Here is a 17,153-nt window from a genome sequence, read left to right on the forward strand (position 1 = left end):
GGAAGCTGTGGTCAGAGCACTGCCCCACGGCTCAGGCAGTGCAATACCATTTGAAAGTGGACAGTGGGCCGGGCACTGTGGCTCACGTCTGTGGTCCTGGCACTTTGGGTGTTCGAGGTGGGTGGATTGCAAGGTCAGGAGATCGAGACCATCCTGGCTGGCATGGTGAAACCCCGTCTCTACTAAAAATACAAAAACATTGGCAGGGCGTGGTGGCGGGCACCTGTAGTCCCAGCTACTCGGGAGGCTGAGGCAGGAGAATGGCAGGAACCCGGGAGGCGGAGCTTGCAGTGAGCTGAGATTGCGTCACTGCACTCCAGCCTGGGCGACAGAGCGAGACTCCATCTCAAAAAAAAAAAAAAAAAAAAGAAAGTGGACAGTCACAAGTTAAACATGTATACTGGGCCAGGCGTGGTGGCTCACAAAGTCAGGAGATCGAGACTATCCTGGCTAACACGGTGAAGCTCCGTCGCTACTAAAAATACAAAAAATTAGCCAGGCATGGTGGTAGGCACCTGTAGTCACAGCTACTCGGGAGGCTGAGGCAGGAGAATTGCATGAACCCAGGAGGCAGAGTTTGCAGTGAGCCAAGATTGCGCCACTGCACTCCGGCCTGTGCGACAAAGCGAGACTCAGTCTCCAAAACAACAACAACAACAAAAAGCCTACCACATTATTGATCCATTCTACTCCTAGGTATAGACACAAAGAATTAAAAGCAGAGACTCAAGAAGACACTTGGAAACCAATGCTCATAGCAGCATTACTCACAACAGTCAAGAGATGACAGCAACCTGAGTGGCCACTGATGAAGGGATAAAATGTGGCTTACATATGTAATGGACTACTATTGAGCCTTTAAAAGGAAGAAAATCTTGACACATGCGGATGAACCCCAAAGACCTAAGAAGTTCAAGAACCCAGTCACAACGGGACAAATAGTGGCTGATTCCCCTTAGAGGAGACACCTTGAGTAATCAAATTCTGAGACAAAAGTAGAACCGCATTTGCTTGGGGGCAGCAAGGAGTTAGTTTCATGGATACAGAGTTTCAGTCTGAGAAAATGCACAAATTCTAGAGATGGATGGTGGCGATGGCTGGGGAACGATGTGAATATACCTCATGCCGATGAACTGCACACATAAAAATGTTTAAAACGGTAAGTTTTATGGTATGTATATTTTACCACAATATTTAATTTTTTTTAATTACATTTAAAAAAATTGTTACCAGGCAGGGTGCATTGGCTCACGCCTGTAATCTAAGCACTTTGGGAGGCCTAGGCAGGCGGATCACGAGGTCAGGAGATTGAGACCATCCTGGCTAACATGGTGAAACACCGTCTCTACTAAAAATACAAAAAAATTAGCCGGGCGTGGTGGCGGGTACCTGCAGTCCCAGCTACTCGGGAGGCTGAGGGAGGAGAATCCCTTGAACCCGGGAGGTGGAGCTTGCAGTGAGCCGAGATTGCACCACTGCACTCCAGCCTGGGCGACAGAGTTAGACTCCGCCTCAAAAAAAACAAAGCAAAAAAATTGTTACCAAAAATACTAATAATCCATCCAAGTTATTTAGATAAGGAGCATCAGATTAAGCTTTCCTAAGTGTCAAAACACAGAAGATTACCTGGTTGCTTGCCCCATAACCAACTGTCCAGAAGTGACTTCTGCTGTACACAGGTGCAGGAGTTTCTTCTTCATCATTTTTCTCTTTGTCATCCAGATCTTCTTTGTTCCACTTTGTTCCACATTATCACCTGCAAAAATAAAAAATTTTTAATCTGTAACCGCTTTTCAGAATGTCATACCATTAGTCAGTCTCTGCAAATGTCCCTCCCCGAAAAGTTACAACACACATCATTAACTGAATGTTTGACAACTTAAAAATAAAATACATCAATCATATCTGTTACAGATCCAGTACAATTTTCATAAAGAAACCAATATATCGGCCGGGAGCGGTGGCTCGCGCCTGTAATCCCAGCACTTTGGGCAGCTGAGGCTGGCGGATCACGAGGTCAGGAGATGGAGACCATCCTGGCTAACACGGTGAAACCCCGTCTCTACTAAAAATACAATCAGCCGGGCATAGTGGTGGGCACCTGCAGTCCCAGGCACTCAGGAGGCTGACTCAGGACAATGGTGTGAACCCAGGAGGCGGAGCTTGCAATGAGCTGAGCTTGCGCCACCACACTCCAGCCTGGGTGACAGAGCGAGACTCTGTCCCCCCCCCCCCCCAAAAAAGAAACCAATGTATCAAATTACTTAAAGCATTTCTTTCAAAATGATATTTCATTTACTTCCTAGTAGATTTCACAACTGAGAAACTTAGTCTTTGATATTCACCTACCTCAATTTCACACCAATTGCTTTATCCAGTGTGGGCCAATGCTTGTGTATCCATGGGGAAAGGGAGGGTGTAGAACAGGAGCATAAATCAAAAATCTTTTAACTCCTTACGAGGCCCTACTCCACTGCCAACTGAGAAGCACTGCTATGCAGGGGCGCTATCACTGAGAGCATAACTCAAGAGCACTGGGACACAAAGGAAAAGCTGAGAACAATGACTTCAGGCCACTGACAATGTGAAGTTTCCGTCAAAACAACTGTCATGACTCCTTACATAGTAAGCCAAGAGGAGAGAGAAGTAACCTTAATCTTGACGTGTAAACACGCTCCATCACACAAGGCTGTTACTAACCGTCTAAACAACATAATTAGAAAAATGTATCTAAATCAGTGGAAGACATGATATCCCATCCAGATTACAAATAATGAGTGTCTAAAAATCTCTAAGGAAACAGTTCCTCTGTTTACAACACTTCTGACACCAAATGGATGGACTTTTGCACCAGGTAATTCTCCAGTTCTCTGGGACACCCAGCTATGTGTCCCACAGTGCAATTCAATTCTGAAACTACCTACCTAGAATTAGCACAGACCCCACAGGTTAATAACAGGAGAGAAAAGGTACAATGCTGAAAAAAATATCCAAAGAACTAATGGCTGAAAACTTCCTAAGTTCAGCAAACGTAGGCAGATTGAAGAATAAAAAAATAAACCTAGGCAGATTGAAGAATCTGTGCAAAGCCCACACACCATAAATCCAAAGGAAGCCATGACTAGGCACATCATAATCAACTGCTAAACACTAAGGACAAAAACCTTTTGAAAAGTGCCACAGAAAGTAGATATAGAAGAAGGTATTGTGTGGCCTGAAATGAAGACTAAATATTACGTGCTGCCTTGACGTCGGTAAAATCAAGAAGGCCTCAAATAGCCTAACCACAAGGTCTCCTCTGAGCTCTGCTCCCACGGATAAGGTCCCAAAGCCAAACAACCCTCCTTATCACAGACAGCCGACCCCAGCCTGCTCATCCCTGCCGGCCCAGAGGTATTCGAACAAGCCAATCACATCTCCCCACGGAAGCAAGGTCATCTCACCCTCTTCTTACTACAAAATGTGCCTCCCACAGCCCCTGGTGGCTCACTCTGTTCCCAAGTGCAGGCCCCGTGTGGCATGCGGTGTCCCCCACCTCCAGGGCTGTGAGCACGCGTGACTAATAAACTGCTATTTCATCTGTCCAGTGTCGGTGTCCTATGTTCAGCCATCCCATATCCCTAGGGCAGCAATCTTCTGGGGTTATAAACAGAACTTTAATCAACCTTTCCTTGGTTATTTTACTGGTTCCATGATACAGCTTTTTCGTGCAAAAGATCTGAACAGAAACTTCACAGAGGATATAAGAGTGGCAAAGAAGAACGTGATACTCAGCATCATTAGCCATTACGGAAATGCAAATTTAAACCACAATGAGATCCCACTAGACTTGTTAGAATGGCTCAACTAAAAATCACCGATAACACCAACAGCTAACTAAGACACAGAGCAACAGAAACATGACAGATTGCCAGTGGGAATGCAAACTAAAACAGCCACTTTGGAAAACAGTTCAGAACATGACCCAGCTTTTCCACTACTAGGTCTTTATCCTAGGGAAATGGAAACTACATTCACACGACATCTGTACAGACATGCTCATAGCAGGAATACAATCGCGAAAGAAAAATGGCGACAACCACAAAGTCCTACAATAGCAGAACGGATAAACACAACGTGGTACATCCAAATGATGAAATACTATTCAGTAATAAAAAGAACTGTTAATACACAGAACAGCAGAGAGATCTCAAACATATAACTAGAAATAAATGAAGATGGTTTCAAAACATTACTTAAAATACAGTTCCACTTACATGACATTCTGAAAAAGAATACCCCATCCTGATGGAGAATAGATCAGTGGTTGCCAGGGTACGAGGCCAGGGAATATGTGATAAAAAGGAGCAGCACAAGGGAGGTTTTGTGGTCATGAAACTTCTCCATCCTGATGATGGCGGGGGTTACATGAATCTACAGAGGTCAAAATTTCCTGAACGAGATACCACAACAAAATACATTTTATATAACTTTTTTAATGAAAAAAATGTTGGCTAGGTGCAGTGGCTCACATCTGTAAACCCAGCACTTTGGGAGGCCAAGGAAGGTGGATCACAAGGTCAGGAGTTCGAGACCAGCCTGGCCAACATGGTGAAACCCCGTCTCTACTAAAAATACAAAAGTTAGCCAGGCGTAGTGGCTCACGCCTGTAATACCAGCTACTCGGGAGGCTGAGGAAGGAGAATTGCTTGAACCTGGAAGGCGGAGGTTGCAGTGAGCTGAGATCACGCCACTGCACTCCAGCCTAGGCAACAAGGTGAGACGGTATCTGAAAAAAACAAAAAAAAAAGTTAATGGTTCTCATTAATATTAAAGTTTCAAAGAAATTCAACAAACATGTATTTAACATTCAGCATATTCAAAGCCCTTTTATACTAAAGTAAAAAGATAACTTCTAAAAAAACCTATCACACCCATATAACTAATCTATGCAAATCAGGCTTTGGAAAGGGTCAGAGAAACTATCTAGGTCCAGGGGCTGGGCGCGGTGGCGCACGCCTGTAATCCCAGCACTTTGGGAGGCTGAGGCGGGCAGATCACTTGAGGTCAGGAGTTCAAGATCAGCCTGGCCAAAATGGTGAAACCCTGTCTTCCAAAAATTAGCTGGGCGTAGTGGCAGGCACCTGTAATCCCAGCTACTTGGGAGGCTGAGGCAGAAGAATCACTTGAACCTGGGAGGTGGAGGTTGCAGTGAGCCAAGATTGTGCCACTGCACTCCAGCCTGGACCGCCGAGTGAGACTTCATCTCAAAGGAAGAAAAAAAAAAAAAAAAAAGAAAAGAAAACATCTAGGTCCCGGGAGGACAGCTGGAATATAGTCTGGTAGAATCATGCCAGAGCCGGGAGCGGGATCCGGAGGGCTGGAGTAGCGCTGGCCCCACCCTAGGAAAGAACTAGGAAATGCATCCTGGGTGAAGCAAGAGCAGAGCCCCATTCTGCAACACGTAAGCATTTATCCTCATCTGAGCAACTACATACAAATTTAATATGTCTCGCTTAGCCTGTTATTTTCCTCAGCAACCTGGAAAATGAGAGAACAAACAATTTAGAAGGTTAAGGCATGAAATACATTTAATTCAGAAATCCTTCACAGAAAGGTAGGAAATAAATGGGGGAAAAAAGCAGCTAATGAAGTGTGAAAATGGGCCAGGTGCGGTGGCTCACAATGTAATCCCAGCACTTTGGGAGGCCGAGGTGGACGCATCACTTGAGGTCAGAAGTTCGAGACCAGCCTGGCCAACATGCTGAAACCCAATCTCTGCTAAGAATACAAAAATTGGCCGGGCGTGGTGGCAGCCACCTCTAAATCCCAGCGACTCAGGAGGCTGAGGCAGGAGAACTGCTTGAACCCGGGAGGCGGAGGTTACAGTGAGCTGGAATCTCGCCACTACACTCCATGCACTCCAGCCTGTGCAACACAACAAGACTCCATCTCAAAAAAAAAAACAAAAAAAAGTGAAAATGCCCTAACATGTCCTCCACAAAGCATGTGGCCTGACAACGAAACATGACCCTTTTCAATCTTCACAAACAACCTGGAAGCAGGCAGGCTTTGCTGTCTCCAGTTTACCAAGGTAGACACCTCAGGTCCCGGAATAGAGTAGAAGCCAGCCAGGAACACAGCTCAGCTGAGAACACAGGTGCTGGCTCTAAATGCCTGACTGCCCTGTGTGTGTGTGTGTGTGTGTGTGTGTGTGTGGTCACTAACCACAGCTCAGGGGCCAAACCCAGCCCACAGCCTCTTCATGTATGGTCTGAAAGAAAGTATTTTACTTTTGTTCTTTTGAGACAGAGTCTTGGCTCACCACAACCTCCTCCTCCCAGGTTCAAGTGATTCTCGTGCCTCAGCCTCAAGTAGCTGGGATTACAGGCATGCACCACCATGCCTGGCTAATTTTTTGTTTTCAGTACAGATGGGATTTCACCATGTTGGCCAGGCTGGTCTCGAACTCCTGACCTCAGGTGATCCGCCTGCCTCGGCCTCCCAAAGTGCTGGGATTATTAAGTGTGAGCTACCACGCCCGGCCACCGTATTTTATGTTTTCACGATTCAAAAATCATCAAAAGAAAAACAGTATTTTGTGACTTGCAAACATTCTGTGAACTTCATCTTTTGGTGTCCATAAATAAAGTTTACAGAATGATCTTCCCCTGCCCACAGATGTAGTATTATCTGTGGCTGCTTTGGCACTATAGCTTCAAGGGCCCATGGCTATGACAGAGACCATATGGTCCATTGAGAGCTTAAAATATTTACTATCTGGCCCTTTAGAGAAAGCATGCCACCCCTACCCTACATCTGGCTACAAATTTTACAAATAAAAAAATGCAAAATTCTTTAAAGTCAGTACACTGGAACACTGGTCATCTCCCTTCTTCAAGATGAAAAGCTTCGACAGTCACCAGGAAGCAGACAAGAACCCTAAGTACACCTCAAGTGTTATTCTCAGGAGCATAAATTAGAACACTTTACAACAGCAAAAGCAGGATGAAGTCACTGAAGGCCATGAAAACAAGAATAATTAGCACCACCAGCTCAAAGATCACACCACATCAGCTTCAATATTTGTCTACTCTTCCTTTCACTACTGTAGGGTTCAAGGTATATATAGAGAAAATTGAACACACATTGCCCAAAAACATTGCTTATAGAATGTTGGAGAGAAGGGAAGGAAGACCTCCCACTGGCTAGGTATGGTGGCTCACGCCTGTAATCCCAGCGCTTTGAGAGGCCAATGTGGGAGGATCACTTCAACCTAGGAGTTCTAGACCAGCCTGGCCAACATAGCAAAACCCCATCTCTACTAAAAATACAAAATTAGACTTGGCGCAGTACCTCATATCTGTAATCCTAGCACTCTGGGAGGCCGAGGTGAGAGGATCACTTGAGGTCAGGAGTTGGAGACCAGCCTGGCCAACATGGTGATACCTTGTCTCTACTAAAAATGTGGCTCACGCCTGTAATCCCAGCACTTTGGGAGGCTGAGGTGGGTGGATCACGAGGTCAGGAGTTCAAGACCAGCCTGACCAACATGGTGACACCCTATCTCTACTAAAAAGTCAAAAATTATCCAGGAGTGCTGGCGTGCACCTGTAATCCCAGCTACTCAGGAGGCTGAGGCAGAGAATCGCTTGAACCTGGGAGGTGGAGGTAAGTGGTGGCGGGTACCTGTAATGCCAGCTACTCGGGAGGCTGAGGCAGGAGAATTGCTTGAACCCGGGAGGCAGAAGTTGCAGTGAGCCCAGATCACACCACTGCACTTTAGCCTGGGTGACAGAGCGAGACTCCATTTCAAAAAAAAAAAAAAAAAAAAACTTAGCCAGGTGTGGTGGCAGACACCTGTAATCCCAGCTACTTGGGAGGTTGAGGCAGAATCCCTTGAACTCGGAAGGCGGAGGTTGCAGTGAGCCGAGATGGTGCCACTGCATTCCATTCCAGCCTGGGCAACACAGTGAGATTCTGTCTCAAACAAAAAAAAAGAATGGAATTTGATATGTATAAATCTACAAATATTTTCTAATAATAAAAAACACACAACATTCCACACTAAAAATAAAAACATTTACTAAATGCCAAAAAAAACACCCTAAAAACCCTAATCCGTTGGGATCTATGTAAAGAACAATTATGCTCTGCTTTCTAACCATGATTTTTACAAGAACAAAGGACGAAAAAATCATCAAACATGGGCCGGGCATGGAAGCTCACGTCTGTAATCCCAGCACTTTGGGAGGCCGAGGTGGGCGGATCATGAGGTCTGGAGTTCAAGACTAGCCTGGCCAATATGGTGAAAGTCCATCTCTACTAAAAATACAAAAATTAGGGCCGGGCGCAGTGGCTCACGCCTATAATCCCAGCACTTTGGGAGGCCAAGGCAGGTGGATCACGAGGTCAGGAGATCGAGACCATCCTGGCTAACATGGTGAGACCCCGTCTCTACTAAAAATACAAAAAATTAGCCGGGTGTGGTGGCAGGCGCCTATAGTGCCAGCTACTTGGGAGGCTGAGGCAGGAGAATGGCGTGAACCTGGGAGGCAGAGCTTGCAGTGAGCTGAGATTGTGACACTGCACTCCAGCCTGGGTGACAGAGTGAGACTCCACATCAAAAAAAAAAAAAAAAAAAAAATTAGCTTGGTGAGGCGGAGGGTGCCTGTAATCCCAGCTACTCAGGAGGCTGAGGCAGAGAACTGCTTGAACCCAAGAGGCAGAGGTTGCAGTGAGCCAGGATCAAGCCACTGCACTTCAGCCTGAGCGACAGAGCAAGACGCCCTCTCGAGAGGAAAAAGTACAACAAAAAAATTCATCAAATGTAATGAATAAAACATATACTTTGGATTTTTCCATGTACTTAACTTTTCATTGAGTATCTTTTGCAACTATTCTTTCACAGAAAACACTTTGGGAAATGTTTTAATTCATTAACAAATCAGTATTTGAGGACTAGGAGGAAGAGATTAAAAGTTTTAAAAATATAATGAATTACTGACACGTGCAAAAAAAAAAAAATGGTTGCTGATTCCTGTCAGGGAAGGCACTGTCACATGGACACTGTCAGCCTCAGCATCCAGAGGTCCAGAAAGGGAAAATTTCAAGTCAGATAGAATTCTATACATACACCATTGATTTGGAACCTTCAGCCCTCAAGATCCTAACATCATGACCTCAGTTTCAACACAACTGTCCTTAGTCCTTGTATTAGTTACAAATACAAAACAAACAGCTCAACTGAACTCACTCTTGGCTCTCCAGAAACACAAACACAAGACCTCATAAAATGAGTGAGTTTCTCTCGGCCGTAATTACTGCAACTGACTTCTCCCATTTTCCCCTCCACACTTAACTAACAGCTCAAATACTATCCGTAACAAATAACAGTCATCATGACATGGTTAGGAGTGTGGCAGATTTCTTATCCAGTAATAATAAATACAAAAAACATTTTGCCTATTAATAGATCTCAAGGGTAGTGCACTCGCAAGAAACTAATTAAAAGGCAGCCGTGCACAATCTACAAAAACAGCCATAAAGACTGCTACCTTTTTCTGTCGCCCAGGCTGGAGTGCAGTGGTGAGATCTCGGCTCACTGCAAGCTCCGCCGCCTCCCGTGTTCACGCCATTCTCCTGCCTCCGCCTCCCGAGTAGCTGGGACTACAGGCGCCCGCCACCACGCCCGGCTAATTTTTTGTATTTTTAGTAGAGACGGGGTTTCACCGTGTTAGCCAGCATGGTCTGGATCTCCTCACCTCGTGATCCACCCGCCTTGGCCTCCCAAAGTGCTGGGATTACAGGCGTGAGCCCCCGCCCCCGGCCAAGACTGCTACATTTTAAGTTAGAGGAGGAAATAAACCTGCTCCTCTAACATAGAAAGATACAACTAACTTCCCCTTACATGCCCTAAAAAAAACAACCTTACACGAGAAATTTAAACATGGAAGCAGAAACACGCCAAGAAAAAGACATGGCAAACCCCACCTGTGTCTCTGTTTTCACCCATTTGGAGTCAAGGCGAGCCTGGGCAGCCAAACAAAGATTCAGAGGGCAGCTTTTCTCCAGCGTCCTCCCGGTTCTCAGGCCTGCAAGTAAACACACATGTTTAAGACCGAACGCTTTTTAATAATTTACAAAGTCACTCCCGAAATGTTTCATGCAGAAAAAAGAGAGAGCAAGACAGAACAGCAAGAGGGGAGAGAACAGCTGGGGGAAGGAGTGAGGGGAGAGAGGGAAACAGGGAAGAGATGGAGGGGAAAGGGAGGTGGGGAAGGGAAAGCCTCCTTCCAAGGTAAGCAGGGTGGGCCGGGTTTCCGCACCACGCTGGCGAGACCTTGAGAATGGAAGGTCACAGGAGGCCAAGTCACAATGTCATCTGCCCTCAAATGCAAAAGGTACACACAGACGACAGGAAACCCACCGTTTTAACGGACACATGAAAGCAGCATTTACCCCACAGCAGGGCGCGTGCGTGAAACAAATTACTGAAAACGACCGCCTGCAGAAAAACCCACAGCCACCACCACTTAACAGATGGAGAGAGGCCCGAGACTGCCCCGCGGGCTATCCGCACAGGCCCCGGTGCGGCCGCCGCGCCCACCCCTGCCTCCCAGGCTCCGCCGCCCGCCAGCCCCGCGCCCGCACCGCCTCCGCCATCAGATGCCCCGGTGCCCCAGGCCAGGACCTGACAAGCAGAGCCGGGCGGCGTGGCCCCGCCGGCGTCCCGACACAGCGTCCCGGCAGCCGCCGGCTCAGCCCCGGACCCCAGCGCCTCTAACTGCCCTAGCGGCGGGCAGAGGGGAGACTCCCGCGCCCCCCCCCCCCGCGCCCCCCCGCGTACGGCCAATCGCAACGAGGCTGCTCCGCGGGCGCAGCCAATGGTGAAGACGAGCGCTTCGCCGTCCTCCGGGCTCTCCCGCTTCCCGCAATCCCGCTTGTCTTCCTACTTGGAGCTCACCGTCTGAGGCCAGGGTCAAGCGCCGGCGCCGGAAGGCGGGATTTCCGTCGCACTCACCCACGCCCCCACTCCCACGGGAGACTGCCCAGCCGGGAGCGCTCTTAATCACCCCGCGGGTGGTCGCGCTCACAGCAACTGGAGCTATCCAGGGCGCCGGTCGAGTGGCGAGAGCAGCTGCCCTGGGGTTTAGAAGGAATCTGTGTGTGGTTGGCTGGGGAGTGAAGAGTTTCCTCCTGTGTGTTCCACTGAATGCAGCAGAAGTCGTGGGCAGATTACCTGGAGCAGCTGTGGAAGCACTGTGCAGGGAGTCCAAGAAGCAACAGACCTCCAGCGACCACAAAACACAATTGAAGAAACATGCAACAATATAGGCTGGGCATGGTGGCTCACGTCTGTAATTTTCAGGGCTTTGGGAGGCCAAAGTGGGAGGATCCCTCAAAGCCAGGAGTTGGAGGATCCCATGTTGCCAGACTGGGCAACATAGCAAGACCCTATCTCCAAAAAAAAAAAAAAAAAAAAAAACAATTAGCCAGGTGTGGTAGTGCACACCTGTGATCCCAGCTGCTCGGGAGGCTGAGGCAGGAGAATCGCCTCAGCCTGGGAGATCAATGCTACAGTGAGCTGAGATCATGCCACTGCACTCCAGCCTGGGCGACAGAGTGACATCCTGCCTCTAAGAAGGAAAAAGGGCATGGCGGTCACGCCTGTAATCCCAGCACTTTGGGAGCCTGAGGCAGGTGGATTATTTGAGGTCAGGAGTTCAAGATCAGCCTGGCCAACATGGTGAGACCTCCTTTCTACTAAAAATACAAAAATTAGCCTGGTGTGGTGGTGTGCGCCTGTAATCCCGGCTACTTGGGAGGCTGAGGGAGGAGGATTGCTTGAACCTGGGAGGCGGAGATTGCAGTGAGCCGAGATTGCACCACTGCACTCCAGCCTGGGGGACAGAGGCTGCACCACTGCAGCCTTGACTTACCAGGTTCACTGGTTCTCAACCTCAGCCTTGCCAGTAACTAGGACTGCAGGCACAAGCAACCACGCCTAGCTGATTTTTGTATTTTTTGTAGAGACCGGGGTTTGCCATGTTGCCCAGGCTGGTGTCGAACTCCTAGGCTCAAGTGATCCGTCCGCCTCTGTCTCCCAAAATGCTGGGATTACAAGTGTGAGCCACTGCACTCGGCTAATAGTAATGAACTTTGAACAGAAGGAAAAGATGTTATTATTTACTTAGTTATGTTTTATCTGTATTTTCTAACTTTTCTAAACATGTAAAGATGAAATTCTATTAAAACTCAGTAAGACCTCAGAACAAAAAAATTAGAGTATAAATATTTATTTTAGTTGTACAAACATGGTTTCTGGAAAAAGAATGGAATAGATTTTCTGAGAAAAAAAAATTCACTTTGGCCGGGTGCGGTGGCTTATGCCTGTAATCTCAGCACTTTGGGAGGCTGAGGCGGTGGATCACCTGAGGTCAGGAGTTCAAGACCAACCTGACGAACATGAAGAAACCCCCGTCTCTATTAAAAATACGAAAATTAGCCAGGCATGGTTTCAGGCGCCTGTAATCCCAACTACTCAGGAGGCTGAGGCTGTAGAATCGCTTGAACCCAGGAGGCAGAGGTTGCAGTGAGCTGAGATTGCACCATTGCACTCCAGCCTGGGTGACGAGCAAAACTCTGTCTCACAAAAAAAGAAAAGCCGACTGGCTGAAAGGATTAATAAAGAAAATATGATCCATCAATGTGCTATCTACAAGATAAACATTTCAAATTAAAATAAACAGATTGAAAGTAAAAGGATACAAAGATACAACATTTAAATAGTAAGCAAAAAACCGCCTCTAATATCAAGTAAAATACACATTAATTTAAAGCAGGGCTGGGCATGGTGTCTCACGCCTGTAATCCCAGCACTTTGGGAGGTGGAGAGATTACTTCAGCCATGAAGTCAAGATCAGCCTGGGCAACATGGCATAATCCCATTTCTACAAAAAATACCAAAATTAGGTGGGCATGGTGGTGCCCACCTGTGGTCCCAGCTATTTGGAAGGCTGAGGGGGGAGAATCATGTGAGCTGGGGAGGTCGAGGCTGCAGTGAGCTAAGATCAGGCTCCTGCACTCCAACCTGGGCAACAGAGTGAGACCCTGTCTCAAAATGAAAAAAATAAAAAAGGGTTGAGAGGCAATAAAGGACATCATTTTTTCTTTTTTATTTTTTTTGGGATGGAGTTTCGCTCTTGTTGCCAAGGCTGGATGGAGTGCAATCGTGTGATCTCGGCTCACTGCAACCTCTGCCTCCTGGATTCAAGTGATTCTCCTGCCTCAGGCTCCCAAGTAGCTGGCATTACATGTGCAAGCCATCACTCCTGGCTAATTTTTGTAGTTTTGGTAGAGATGGGGTTTCATCTTGTTGGCCAGGCTGGGTTGGAACTCCTGACCTCAGGTTATCCGCCTGCCTTGGCCTCCCAAAGTGCTGGGGTTACAGATGTGAGCCACCGTGCTGGCCAAAACCTTCATTTTCAAAAAGGCTGGGTCAGGCATCATGGCTCATGCCTGTAATCCCAGCACTTTGAGAGGCCAACGCCCATCTCTACCAAAAACACAACAATTAGCTAGGCGTGGTGGCATGCACCTGTAATCCCAGCTACTCGGGAGGCTGAGTCAGGAGAATTGCTTGAACCCAGGAAGTGGAGGTTGCAGTGAGCAGAGATCGTGCCACTCCACTGCAACCTGGGGGACAGAGAGAGACTCCATCTCAAAAAATAATGAATAAAGGCTGGGTGCCAGCTGTGGTGCATAGGCCTAGTTTGGTGACTCCTGTAATTAAGATACAAAACTCTGAAGAACAGTGGGCGGGAGCTTCCCTCTAGAGGCACAGGACGGGCAAGCTGGTCCCTGAGCAGTGACTTTATAATAACTTGTTACACTGTGTTTTTTCTTTTGTTTTGTTTTTCATTCGGTTGGTTGGTTGTTTGAGACGGAGTTTGGCTCTTGTTGCCCAGGCTGGCGTGCAATGGTGTGACTCAGCTCACCGCAACCTCCGCCTCCTGGGTTCAAGCGATTCTCCTGCCTCAGCCTCCCAACTAGCTGGGATTACAGTCATGCACCACCACGCCTGGCTAATTTTGTATTTTTAGTAGGGATGGGGTTTCTCCATGTTGGTCAGGCTGGTCTCGAACTCCCAACCTCAGGTGATCAGCCCGCCTTGGCCTCCCAAAGTGCTGAGATTACGGGCATGAGCCACCGCAAGCAGGCTTTTTGTTTTTTGTGTTTTTTTGGACAATCTGGCTCGGTCGCCCAGGCTGGAGTGCAGTGGCGCGATCTCAGCTCATTGCAACCTCTGCCGCCTGAGTTCAAGCACTTCTCCCACCTCAGCCTCCGGAGTAGCTGCGATTACAGGTGCACACCACCACGCCCAGCTAATTTTTGTTTTTTTTTTTTTTTTTTCTGAGACAGAGTCTCGCTCTGTCACCCAGGCTGCAGTGCAGTGGTGCGATCTCAGCTCACTGCAAGCTCCGCCTCGTGGGTTCCCACCATTCTTCTGCCTCAGCTTCCCGAGTAGCTGGGACTATAGGTGCCCACCACCATGCCTGGCTAATTTTTTGTATTTTTTTTTTTTTTTTAGTAGAGATGGGGTTTCACCATTTTAGCCAGGATGGTCTCGATCTCCTGACCTCGTGATCCACCTGCCTCGGCCTCCCAACATGCTGGGATTACAGGCATGAGCCATCGTGTCCAGCCTAATTTTTGTATTTTTAATAGAGATGGGGTTTCACCATGTTGGCCAGGCTGGTCTCACACTCCTGATCTCAGGTGATCTGCCCGCCTTTGCCTCCCAAAGTGTTGGGATTACAGGCATGAGCCACCGAGTTCGGCCAGGTGCCTGATAACACTTGAACAAAATGAACCTGTTACTTCATTTTTCCCCACTGCCAATCACCTCCCCCCACATCTTAGACCATCACACTTCCCTAACCTAGAAACAGCCCTCAGCCTTATCTCCAGGGAGATAAGGATTTGAGCGCTGTTCTCCCACCTCCTCACTTGGCGGTCTTGTGAATCTATCTTTTTTCTTTTGCAAAACCCATGTCACAGTGATAGACTTGCTGTGCACAGGCACAATGGACCCTGACCTGGCCAGTGACGCTGGACAGCCACGGCCGCGTCCACACAGCAACTGCTGTCTCTTTCCTTCTGCCTTCCAAGTCACACAAAAACACCCCTTTTGACCAACTCTTCCTCTGGGAGGCTTCTCCTCAAGGGGCACCAGCACTGATGGGGAAGCCAGAGACAGGCAGCTCAGGATGGGGATGAAAAGCCAGGAATGTGGAGGCCGACTTTTGTTCGGCCCTGCTCCCTTGGATAGAGAGGCTGGAGCCCAGGGCATCAGATACGGGTCTTGGGACAAACCCTTGGCCCAGGAAAACAGAGCTGGATGAATCCTTGAACACCACGAGATCCACCATCTCACTCCCCAGACTCGAAAGTCAGGCTCTGACTCCTGCTGTGGATTGCTGCAGGTCCCGGGCCGCTAACTCCGCTCTCTCTGGCCAGCACCACTGCAGGCTGGGCCTCAGTTGGTGGAGAGAACAGGGCTCACCCACTGCGAAGGGAATTGCAAAAAAGGCACACAGCAGTCCTGGGCAGAGCCCCGGGCCAGGACGTTAGCCAGTTGCACAGCAGGGAAGGCACCGGTCCATCTCCACAGTCATCCTCCTCCTGGGCACCCTTACCAAAAGGCACTCCTCAAAACAAAATAAGGCCAGGTGCCGTGGCTCATGCCTGTAATCCCAGCACTTTGGGAGGCCAAGGCGGGCAGATCACGAGGTCAGGAAATCAACTGATCCCACTTTTCTTCTCTAGTAAGTTTGGACATTCAGATCTAGTTGGTCTTTTATCATAGAACTTCTAGTGTGCCCGAGTCTTACATTGTGAAGATCCTTTTCTACAATATTACATATAAGAGGATATAAATGGTACTAGATGAGATCAGGCTGGATGAGAACTGATACTTATAAACATACTTTTTAGACGAAATCTCTCGTTGCCATTCCCTTTCTATTTGAACTTGTAAAAATAAAACACATTGGCTAGAGGGTGGAAGTAGGAAGGAGATTTATGTCTTTTAATTGCATGTCATTGCTTCGTATCGAGACAGAACATATAGCATCCCTGGCTTTGGACCTACAGAAGGAAGCACATTTTTCTACCTGCTGTATGCCAGCGGTTCCTGAACATCTGGAGGGCTTATTATAGCATGCATTGCGGGGCCCTACTCCAGAGTTTCTGATTCAACAAGTCTAGGGAGGGGCCTGAGAATTTACATCTATAAGACATTCCCAGGTGCTCCTGGTTCAGAGACTATATTTTGAGAACCACTCTTATCTACTAACTGTAAATTGTAGAACTTTAGAAAAAAGCTTAATTTGGTCTGGGATAAGAAGCACACAGGTAATGGAGCAAATCATGAAAAAGTCAATCCTTGATCCCAGGTAATAAGCAATACACAGTGACAGAACACAACTCTTGGTTTTCATGATTGCAAGTCATAGCCAAGTATCGAGGGAGAAATTCAGTTTCATTTTCAGGGATTAGAGAGGCCAGGTGATTCTAGAAAAATAGGATTTAGTGATTCACCTCATGAGAGTAGGAGTTATTCATGTCCTTTTTCTCTCCCCCATCACTTAGCATTTAGCCTTACTTTAGAGGGTCCTGTATTTGTTTTAAACTTGTAAAGAACTTTGAGTGCTTATTAAATGGAAAGCTTTCCGTGTGTGTGTGTGTGTATGTATGTATGTATGTATTTAGAGACAGAGTCTTGTTCTGTAGCCCAGTCTGAAGTGCAGTGGCATGATTTTGGCTCACTGCAAACTCCGCCTCCCAGGTTCAAGGGATTCTCCTGCCTCAGCCTCCCAAGTAGCTGGGATTACAGACACCTGCCATCATGCCCAGCTAGTTTTGTATTTTTAATGGAGACAGGGTTTCATCATGTTAGCCAAGCTGGTTTTGAACTCCTGAACTCAGGTGAGCCACCCACCCCAGCATCCCAAACTGCTGGGATTACAGGCGTGAGCCACCACACCTGGCTCACAAGCTTTATGTTTTTAAGGACATTAGACATGTTTCTTGTTTTCTTTTTTGTTTGTTTTTCTGTTTTGTGTTTTTAGAAAAACAAAAAACCCTTAACAATAATGTAGGAGAATCAG

The 17,153-nt window shown here is 47.5% G+C and overlaps 1 long non-coding RNA gene across 7 annotated transcripts in view; it reads right to left on the bottom strand.

Moving 5' to 3' along the window:
* LOC103246065 (uncharacterized) overlaps positions 1–10,916 on the bottom strand; it is a 29,632-nt gene extending 18,716 nt beyond the window's left edge. For 6 of the 7 annotated variants that reach the window (XR_012091560.1, XR_012091562.1, XR_012091557.1 and 3 more), the window contains exons 1-4: positions 10,673–10,767; positions 9,973–10,073; positions 4,257–4,768; positions 1,627–1,756 (exon numbers count right to left, since the gene is read on the bottom strand). This is a non-coding gene — a long non-coding RNA (uncharacterized lncRNA). Of the gene's footprint in view, positions 1–1,626; positions 1,757–4,256; positions 4,769–9,972; positions 10,074–10,672; positions 10,768–10,828 lie in introns of those variants that run through there. The other variant, XR_012091561.1, reaches the window with a different exon arrangement.
* Positions 10,917–17,153: the final 6,237 nt, after the last annotated feature.

Source organism: Chlorocebus sabaeus, chromosome 26 (assembly GCF_047675955.1).
Source record: "Chlorocebus sabaeus isolate Y175 chromosome 26, mChlSab1.0.hap1, whole genome shotgun sequence".
In the NCBI taxonomy this organism is placed as follows: domain Eukaryota; kingdom Metazoa; phylum Chordata; class Mammalia; order Primates; family Cercopithecidae; genus Chlorocebus; species Chlorocebus sabaeus.